Raw genomic sequence first — 9,091 nt, forward strand, 5'->3', positions numbered from 1 at the left:
AAAAGTTGGGTCTGAACACTGGCATTCTGTAAGCTCATATTTGCCAAGTGTAAACCTACCTTTAACAGCTGAATTTCAGCGTTGGCATTTTCTAGGTCTTGGCATAACATGTGGAGTGCAAAGCTGGTGTTTTCTGAACTGCTTTGTAAGAAATCTTGGGTCTGGGAATTCAACATGTTTGCCTTTTCCAGAGCTCTCCTTAGGCCCTGGATCTCAGCAACAGCCTCCTCCAAGGAAATCCTTAACATCTGGGTCTGGATATGGCAGGTGCCAGCATCTTCTAGAACTCCTTTGACTTTCCGGATGTCAGCACTGGTGTTTTCCATGTGGCTGCTGAGCGTCTGGATCTGAGAACAGACATTGTCCACCTTGTACTTCAGCATCTGCATCTCCACAGCCCAGGTGCTAGAATGTTCTTTAAACAGCTGGAGAGCTTCCTTATCTCGGCCACCACGCCAAAATGGTAGGGATCTGCAGTGGAGGAAATGCAGAGGTCAGCCAAAGAGGCCCATTTCATGGGGAAGCATAAAGATCTACCAGCGTATTCTGAAGATTTCCGTGGGGAGATGCCACACCATAGCCCTGAGAGCACCCCTAGTGGTCTGTGGCCCCCTGACCTTGGACCAAACAATAGCCAAAGACCTAATTAGCCATCACACATGAACTAACAGATTGAAAGAATTGAAATTCTTGCTTACTGTAAACTACCTACCCCAAAGTCATGCTGGTGAGACTTGGATTCTTTTGCCATTGTAACTGAACTTGAGAATAACTCATTATACAATTTAGAGCTGTGGAAGTTTAATTCCACAGAAATTTCACCATTAGAAGAGTCATTGAGGAAAAGAAGATATGAATAAGGCCCCTGTTTTGTCCTGAGCTATATTTGTAAACCAACCATTGAGCCTCTTGATTCATCATTGTTACTCGATAAAACCATAGAGACCACAAACATAAATTTTCTGATTACAAATTCCAGAGGGGGAAAAAACCATAGGAACAAAATAGGTGCTCCTGGCAGAAGGCCCCTCTTCAATCCACAGTGCTATGATGCAGGTGTGCCACACCTTCAGCTCACCTAGGGCCTCTGAGCTGAAATCGCCTGTGAAAGGGCTGGGCACCCCTACAGAAAACAGAGGACAAGAGTCCCTTCAGAGCAATTTGGGGATATGAGGGCCCTGAGTGAGAGATCTTGGCCACCAGGGCCATTTAAGGAAACTGCAGCCCTTTCCTCTGCAGGGTCTTTCCCAGCAAGCCCACCTGCCACTGCCCCTGGTCTTGCCATCACCCTTGGCTCTCCTCATGAGCGAGGACTCAATTTCACACATCCATGGTCACCTCCTGGTTCCATCCTCCCCTCAGGACCCCTCCCCTATTCCTCAAGCCCTGGCTAGGGGAAGTGGGAGACCACCTGGCCTTTGGGAGGCGTGAGAAGAACAGAAAGGAAGTCCAGGTTGATCTTCAACAAAGAAGCAAAGGCAATTCAGTGGAGAAAGCATAATCCTTTCAACAGATGGTGCTGAAACAATTTAATAGTAATATTCAAACAAATAAAAATGAACTTCAGGGAAGAGGCCTTGGCCCAACAGATAGGGTGTCCACCTACCACACAGGAGGTCCACGGTTCAAACCCCGGGCCTCCTTGACCCATGTGGAGCTGGCCCATGCTCAGTGCTGCTGCGCGCAATGAGTGCCGTGCCCCGTAGGGGAGCACCACGTGTAAGGAGTACACCCCATAAAGAGAGCCACCCAGTATGAAAGAAAGTACAGTCTACCCTGGGGTGGTGCCACCCACACACACAGAGCTGACACAACAAGATGATGCAACAAAAAGAAACAGATTCCTAGAGCCGCTGATAAAGACAGAACCTAGTCACAGAAGAACACGCAGTGAATCGACACAGAGACAGACAACTGGGAAGGTGAAGGGGGGCGGGGGGAAGGGGAAATAAATAAATAAAATAAATCTTGAAAAAAAACACAAAAAACTTCACTCCACACCTCACACCTTTGCACAAACACTAACTCAAAATGAAAATTTGACCTAAACTTTAAAATCTCTGGAAGAAAATGGGAGAATATCTTCATGACCTTGGGTAAGGCAAGCAGACTGAGAGAAGATATTTGCAAATCACACATTTGATGAAGGACTTGTGTCTAGAATACATAAAGAACTCTCAATATTCAAAAAAGATGACATACCCATTTTTTAATTAGATAAGAGTTTGAACAGATAAATCTTTTTTGATGAAGTATTTAACTACATGAAATAAAATGCTCAAAATCATTAGTAATTAGAGAAATGCAAACTAAAACCACTGTGAGATATCACTACATACCTACTTATTAGCCTGGCTGAAATGAAAAAAACCCATCATCCCAGGTGTTGAAAAGGATGTGAAGGAGAAGGAACTCTCATCTCCGTAGGTGGCACCATAAATCCTACAACCACTTTGCAACTTGGCAGTTTCTTAAAAAGTTAAACATGCACATACCCTGTGACCCAGCCATTCTACTTCTAGATGTTTACCCATGATAAAATAAAGATTATTCAATAAAAGGACTTATAGATGAATGTCCACAGCAGCTTTCTTTGAAATCAAAAACTGGAAACAATCCAAATTCCGTCAACAGCTAAGTGGGTAAGTCGTGGCGTAGCCATAAAATGGAACCCAGCTCAGCAATAAAAAGGAATGAACTACTGTGCACGTCACGGCAAGGGTGAAACTCAGGATAATTATGCTGAGTGGAAGAAGCCAGAGGAGGAAAAAAGAGTATGTCCAGTTGATCCCTTATATGTCTATAAGGAGAAAATGCAAACTAATCCACAGAGACAGAAAGTAGAGCCGCAGTTGCCTGGGGAGAATGGAAAATGGAGTAGAGGGATTACAGAGGGTTAAAAACTTTGGTGGGGGGAGGGCAGGTGGTGAATGTGTTCAGCATCTTGACTGTGGTGATGGTTTCATGGGTGTACACGTATCAAAACAGGTTGTGCACTTTATGTGCACTTTGTGATGCTCATTACACTCAATATACCTACACTGAAAAAAAAAGATGATGCCCTCCTCTCAAGAGGTCAGACCCACTGAGGGGCCTGCGGATGGCAGGGGAGAGGCTTGTCCTGGGTCCTGGGCCTCCCGACACCGGCTCCCTTCAGGCCCTCCCTCCCTCCACTGTGGCTACTCACTGTCTGGTTCCACAGGTGGTGGCCAGGTGGTGTCTCCCAGGTGGGACTGAAACTCCTGGAATGAGGGATCTGCCCGAGGTTGTTGAACTGAAAGACCCCACTCCTGGGTCAACACCACCTCTCACCTGGGGCCTGGGGACAGGTGCACACACCCCCTAGCGGTTGGATTCCAGAAGGGGGGAGTTGGCTCCAAGCCCCTCTCAGGGTCTTCCCTCATGAGCTTTGGTTCTGGAGAGGAGCCTCCCCCTTGGATGGTGGCCTCTGTCTGGTCCCAGGAAGCATCTGGCCCAGACCTGGGGCTGGAGGTGGAGTGCCCCTCTGGGTGCATTCGGGGTCCCTAGAGGGCTTTGTGCAGGACGAGGAGGAAGAGCCACTGGGGTTCAGATGCGCGAGGGGCTCGCCCACAACAAGGAGAGCCACGAGGGGGGAGAGCACGGCCACCACCGCCAACACCAGCGTGGCCTCAACTCGACTCCTCATCTTGGGGCCACAGAAACCACTGCCGCGGGGCCCGTCCCTGCGGGAGAAGCCAGTGTCCAGCACTAGCGTGTGCTCCGTACTCCTGTCCCCTCAGTCTCCCTGTCTGTCCTGTGGGTGAGAACAATGGCAATGCTTATCACACTGGGATTCTGAAGAAGAAGGAGGAGCACCTGAGACGAGAGGGGCACCTGGGGCATTGTGGCATCACACAGCCAGGTAGTCCAGCTGGGAGCACAGCACCCAGAAATGGAGGAGGATGGCGGGGGCGGGGGGACCCACAGAAGAGGAGTTCTGCAAGCCTGTCGGAAGGAAGGATGGAGCAAACGAACAAACAGGAGCAAAGCTGCTTCACGGGTCCTGCCCACAGCAAGCTCACACCCTGTGGGGCTGCCACCACCCCACACCCCGGCACGGGGTCCCTGGATCCTGAGAAAGAGCCTCTGCCTCAGAGTGTCAGCCCTAGAGCCTCCCTGCTGGAGGTCACAATGCCCCCTGGGTTGTGAGATGGGCCGGGCCTGCAGCTCCAGCTTCAGAATAAAGCGTGTTCAGGGAAACCTGCTAAGGGTGGAGAGTGAGCAAGTCCCAGGACCCTGCTGAGGTGAGCAGCTGTGATTTAAAACCAGGTCCATCAAGTTTACAGTTCACCCCCTTCCTCTAACCAGGGTGTCATCCCCAAGGGAAAGGTTCTGGGGATTGGGTGTGTGCTCCAGGGTCCTCGGCCTGACCCTGTTTATTCTTCAGGCCAGAAGAGCAACAAGCCAAGCTCTGACAAGCCAGGGAGGGGCTCAGAGAAATGGCAGCAGGCTGGGGACACCCCAAACCATGGAACAGGCTTGTGAAGCTCATGTCTACAGCCCTTTTATCTGGCTGGCGAATCTAAGCAGGCACATTCTGAAGAGCAGTAGTTCCTTCCACTGGCAGAGACTTTCAGGGCAAAAGGAGCAGCAAAACTCAGCACTGTGGGTGAACCAGGGGGTACGTCTACATCGTCCCTTGACCGTCCCGCACCCACTGGAGAGGGGCACCCACTGCACTGTGGTAGAGAAGCACTAGGAAGTCTTTGTTAAAAACTCCAAGTCAGCTACACCCAGATGGAAAACCCCCTCCCCCATTCACTACCTTATAAAGCCTGTAGGGTGTTTAATCACTCAGCCTCAGGTTGTTTATCTGCAAAGTGGAGGACACCAACCTTGCAGCTTTTTGTGGTGAACAATGTAATGGACACATAGAAATACCTCACCAAGCATGGCACACTTAGAAAGTAATCAATAAATGGCACTGATGACTAAAATGGACACACACTTGTCTACTCAAGCACTGTGCCACCAACCCTTCAAACTTTTCCAGCTGAGCTAATGTTACAGTGGTCAAAGAATCTCTAGTTGATGACACTTGAAACGTAGAGTGAGGTGAATCATTTTTTTGTCAGACAGGCCAGAAGCCCTGGGCTACCAGCACCTCATTTCTCTGGAGTGTGACACCTCACCATCCTCTTGTCCAGCTCTAAAGTCCTGGAACTCTGATGACCTTGCCCCTGGAGGACACAGGCCCTAGAAGAACTGGCTCCCCCTGGGAACCATGCAGCCAAGATCCTTATTTATACTGATCCCCTTCCACCCCGGAGTGGTAAAGTGGGCAGTGGGTATAGTCAACTAACAGAACACAAGGACCGCACAAGGATATACGAAAATATTTAAGTTAAATCAAAGTACTACAAACTAAAACAGAAACTAGATGCCATTTTGTGTCTACCAAGCTGGCAACATTTTTAAAATCATACCCAACATTGGGGAGAGAATGAAAAAGGAACAGTCTTCTTCCTATAAGAGGGTATATCAATTGTTATGTCTTTCTAGAAAGCAATCGGGCAACTTGTATCCAAAAAAAAAAAATCAGATGAGTGTACATGTTCCATGTCCCCGTAATTTTTCACTTCTAGCATTTTATTCTAAGGCAGCAATCTAACATGCACAGGTGGATGTTCCAGTAAAGAGCTGCAGGTGACACATATGCCCAACAAGGTACTGGATAAGTTACAGTCCATCTATATGACAGACTATGCAATCAAAAGCTGTTCTTTGAAGGAAAACCTTAAGAATGAAGAAATGCTCTCGATAATCTTATGTGAAAAAAAGTTAAAGATGTATGGGATATTACACTTTTACACACAACTAGAAGGAAAAAGACTAGAAGGATACACAGAAATGGTTTGGGGTAGTTCCATCTGGGTTATGTGTCTCAGGTCCCTCTTCAGTCATGTCCATATTTCCCAGGTGATTTAATTTTGTTATAAAGAATAAATGTCACTAATTTAAAAGCCATGGCTAAAACCAGGGCTGAAATTTCTTCAGAGTGATAAGGCCCACTTAAAACAAAATATTAGATCTGAATCTCCTTTTAGAGGTACCAGGTCAGATAACAGGATTCTTTTCATCAAGGGTCTAGTGCCTGGTCAAAGCAGGCGGCCCCAGCCTTGCAATTTTCCCCACTTTCCCTCAAGTCTGCTCCTCTTTTCACAAGCCTTTCTCCTCACACCTTTTCCCAAAGGCAAGCTCCTGGTTCGCTCCCAGGCCACGTTTCTAAAGGCCTGGGGTCTTCAGGAACAGCTCCCAGCAGAACTTCTCCAAGCCCGGCCCCAAAGTCACGCACCCCTCCCTGGGCCACCGGGATGCGCCCCTGCAGCACCAAACCCAAAGACTGCAGAGGCGGGAATGAGACCAGATTTGACCTGCCAGCGAGGGTAAACCAGACCCAGGTGGCACTCGAGGAGAAAGACGCGACAATAAAAGCTACCAGTAGATGCCGCTCCAACAGCAGCCCATGGAGCACTGCGTTCAATGACCGCGAGCACCCACAGGTGGTGGAGGGGAGCCTGGTGCACGCAGGCGCGTGCGCTCCTTACTCAAAGGAACCGCCCGCGGCTCTCCTCCCACCGGGATTTGCTTTGAGACCGAGATGCGGAGAAAAGGTGGAAAGGGGCGTCCTTTGCCACCTGAGCACTGGGCCAGCACACACGGCCGGGAAACTGAGGCTCCGCGTACCTGCACTAATGATCTCTTTAAAAGCACCTTTCGGCGGGAGATATTTTTGCAGCTGTCACGAGCCTCAGCTGTCCTCATCCCGGAACCGGTCCCGAGCAAGCCCACGTGGTGAGGAGGTCACCCGCGTGGCGCGCAAAACCAGCCCGGCGACGGTAGGGGCTGCAAAGCCACCGTCACTGCCCCGCCAACCAGGCGCACGAGGGGGACCTCAGAAGGTCTGAAGCCGCGGGGAGCGAGGCCGCCCGGGTAGGCTGAGAGGGCAGGGCCAGCCCGCCCGCGTAAAGGGGTCGGAGGCGGCGGAGCAGCGACGGCCCTTGACGCCCGCGCTCCTTGGCCTTGGCCCCGCGCCGCTGCTCCAGCGCCAACTGCACGTCCTGGGTCGCCGAGTAGTCGCCGAGGGCAGACGCCTGAGCCGGCAGATGGCAGCCAGCTGGGCAGCGGCCCGAACTGCTCCCGCAGCACGTCCTGCAGCACCTCGGCCAGAGGTCGGGCCCGCCCGCCTTGAATCCCCATCGCTCGCACCGCCCCCCACAGCCCCTGCCCTGCTGGGTCAGAAGAGAGGCCGGGCTCATGGAAAATTGGGCAGCTTGGGTTAAGGGCAGAAATCCGTGTTTTTGTTTTTTAAGATTTTTATTTATTAATTTATTTATTTACTTCCTCCCCCCCCCCCCCCCCCGCGGCTTGTTCCATTCTTTTGCTGTCTCCACTCTGTGGCCATTCACTGCGCGTCTTTTGTTTTTTCTGTATCTGCTTGTCTCCCTCTGCTGCTCCTCTTGCTGCCCCAGCTCTCTGCAGCCCCCAGCAGGCACCTCTCCAGCGCACAGGCCAGCTCGCCCTCACACAGAGGCCCTGATGGACATGAACCCGAGGCCTCCCATATGGTAGGCGGGAGCCCAACTAGTTGAGCCACAGCCACTTCCCAGCTTTGCCTTTTTCTATGTCTTCCTAGATGCTTGAGAGGGAAATGAGAAGACCTTGAGGCAGGTGTCATTTTAAACAGAGTTCCCCTAGTAGGGACTTTAAATGATACTTTTTTTTTCATTTAAAGCTAAGAAAGGGAGAATTAAGCAGGCAGCAAGAAGTAACACCCTGAGAAGCAGATCTGATTCAACTGATAGAGCATCCGCCTCCCATATGGGAGGTCCAGGGTTCAAACCCAGGGCCTCCTGACCCATGTGGTCAGCTGGCTCACACGCAGTGCTGATGTGTGCAAGGAGTGCCGTGCCACACAGGGATGTCCCCCGCGTACGGGAGTCCCACGCAAAGGAGTGCACCTCTCAAGGAGAGCTGACCCACGCGAAAATAGTGCAGCCTACCTGGGAGTGGCACCATACACACAGAGAGCTGATGCAACAAGATGATGCAACAAAAAGAGACACAGTTTCCCAGTGCCAGAGGATAATGCAAGCACACACAGAAAAACACACAGCCAGTGGACAAAGAGAGCAGACAATGAGGGTGTGGCTAAGTCACTGTGGTTGAGGGAAATAAACCACCATTTGGCTAAGTCACTGTGGTTGGGTTTCTGCTTCAGGTAGCTGGATGCAATCTTTAACCAACATAGAGTGTTAGACAAAAATTACCCTGTTCAATATGTTTGGCAATTAATGGGGTAAAAACAAATCTTCATTAGAGGACCTCTGCAAGCCTTTTTATCTGAGATGCTCAGTGACAGTCCAAGAGAAGGGTACAGTGTTGCCCAATTTCTTTTGACTATGGAAGCTTTTATTTCACATTACCTTTCTTGGGACCAGTGTCCTACCCAATATACTTTGGGGAACAGTGTTTTGGGTGCTTTGTCTAGCTCTCTCTCCTGGGCCCAGTGAAACAACATGTCTTTGTAGGACATAAGCATAAGTTCTTAGTAAAAGTTTTAATGTAAAACTTGATTGCAGACTCTTAAAATCATTTTAACTTTTTCCAGCCCAGGGATGAGAACTTGGGTCAGCACCAAGGTCTGGTTGCCCAGAGAGCCTGTCTGTTCCCCACCCATCTCCTCTGCCATGTCTTATTCTTTCTTTCTCTTTACCGTGAAAACAAATAACATCTTAAATTCTGACATTAAACAAGGGAGAAATTGACATTAAAAAGAAAAGCCCTGAAGAGGCACTTTTCAGAAACCCTGCATTTGGCATTAGTTACCTGCCTGGCCTGGGGTCAGAGCCCTGGGCCTTTGTGCACTGAAAGTTCTAAATGAGAGGACTGATTCTTTAGATAGGGCCGTGTTAGAAATTACTAACACAAAAATGAGTGTAACTCTCTCTTACCCTTAAGAGAAATTTACATATAGAATTAGGTAAATTATTCACATTATAAAACATGTCTTTAAGAACAAATTTACTAAAGATTTCCTTTGAAGTAAACAGCATCAAGTATTTTCTTA

The 9,091-nt window shown here is 49.5% G+C and overlaps 1 pseudogene; it reads right to left on the reverse strand.

Annotated features, from left to right (window-relative positions):
* The window catches only part of LOC101411212 (factor in the germline alpha-like), a 38,194-nt pseudogene extending 30,973 nt beyond the window's left edge, over positions 1-7,221 (reverse strand).
* Between the last annotated feature and the right edge of the window lie 1,870 nt (positions 7,222-9,091).

Source organism: Dasypus novemcinctus, chromosome 17 (genome assembly GCF_030445035.2).
Source record: "Dasypus novemcinctus isolate mDasNov1 chromosome 17, mDasNov1.1.hap2, whole genome shotgun sequence".
Classification (NCBI taxonomy): Eukaryota; Metazoa; Chordata; class Mammalia; order Cingulata; family Dasypodidae; genus Dasypus; species Dasypus novemcinctus.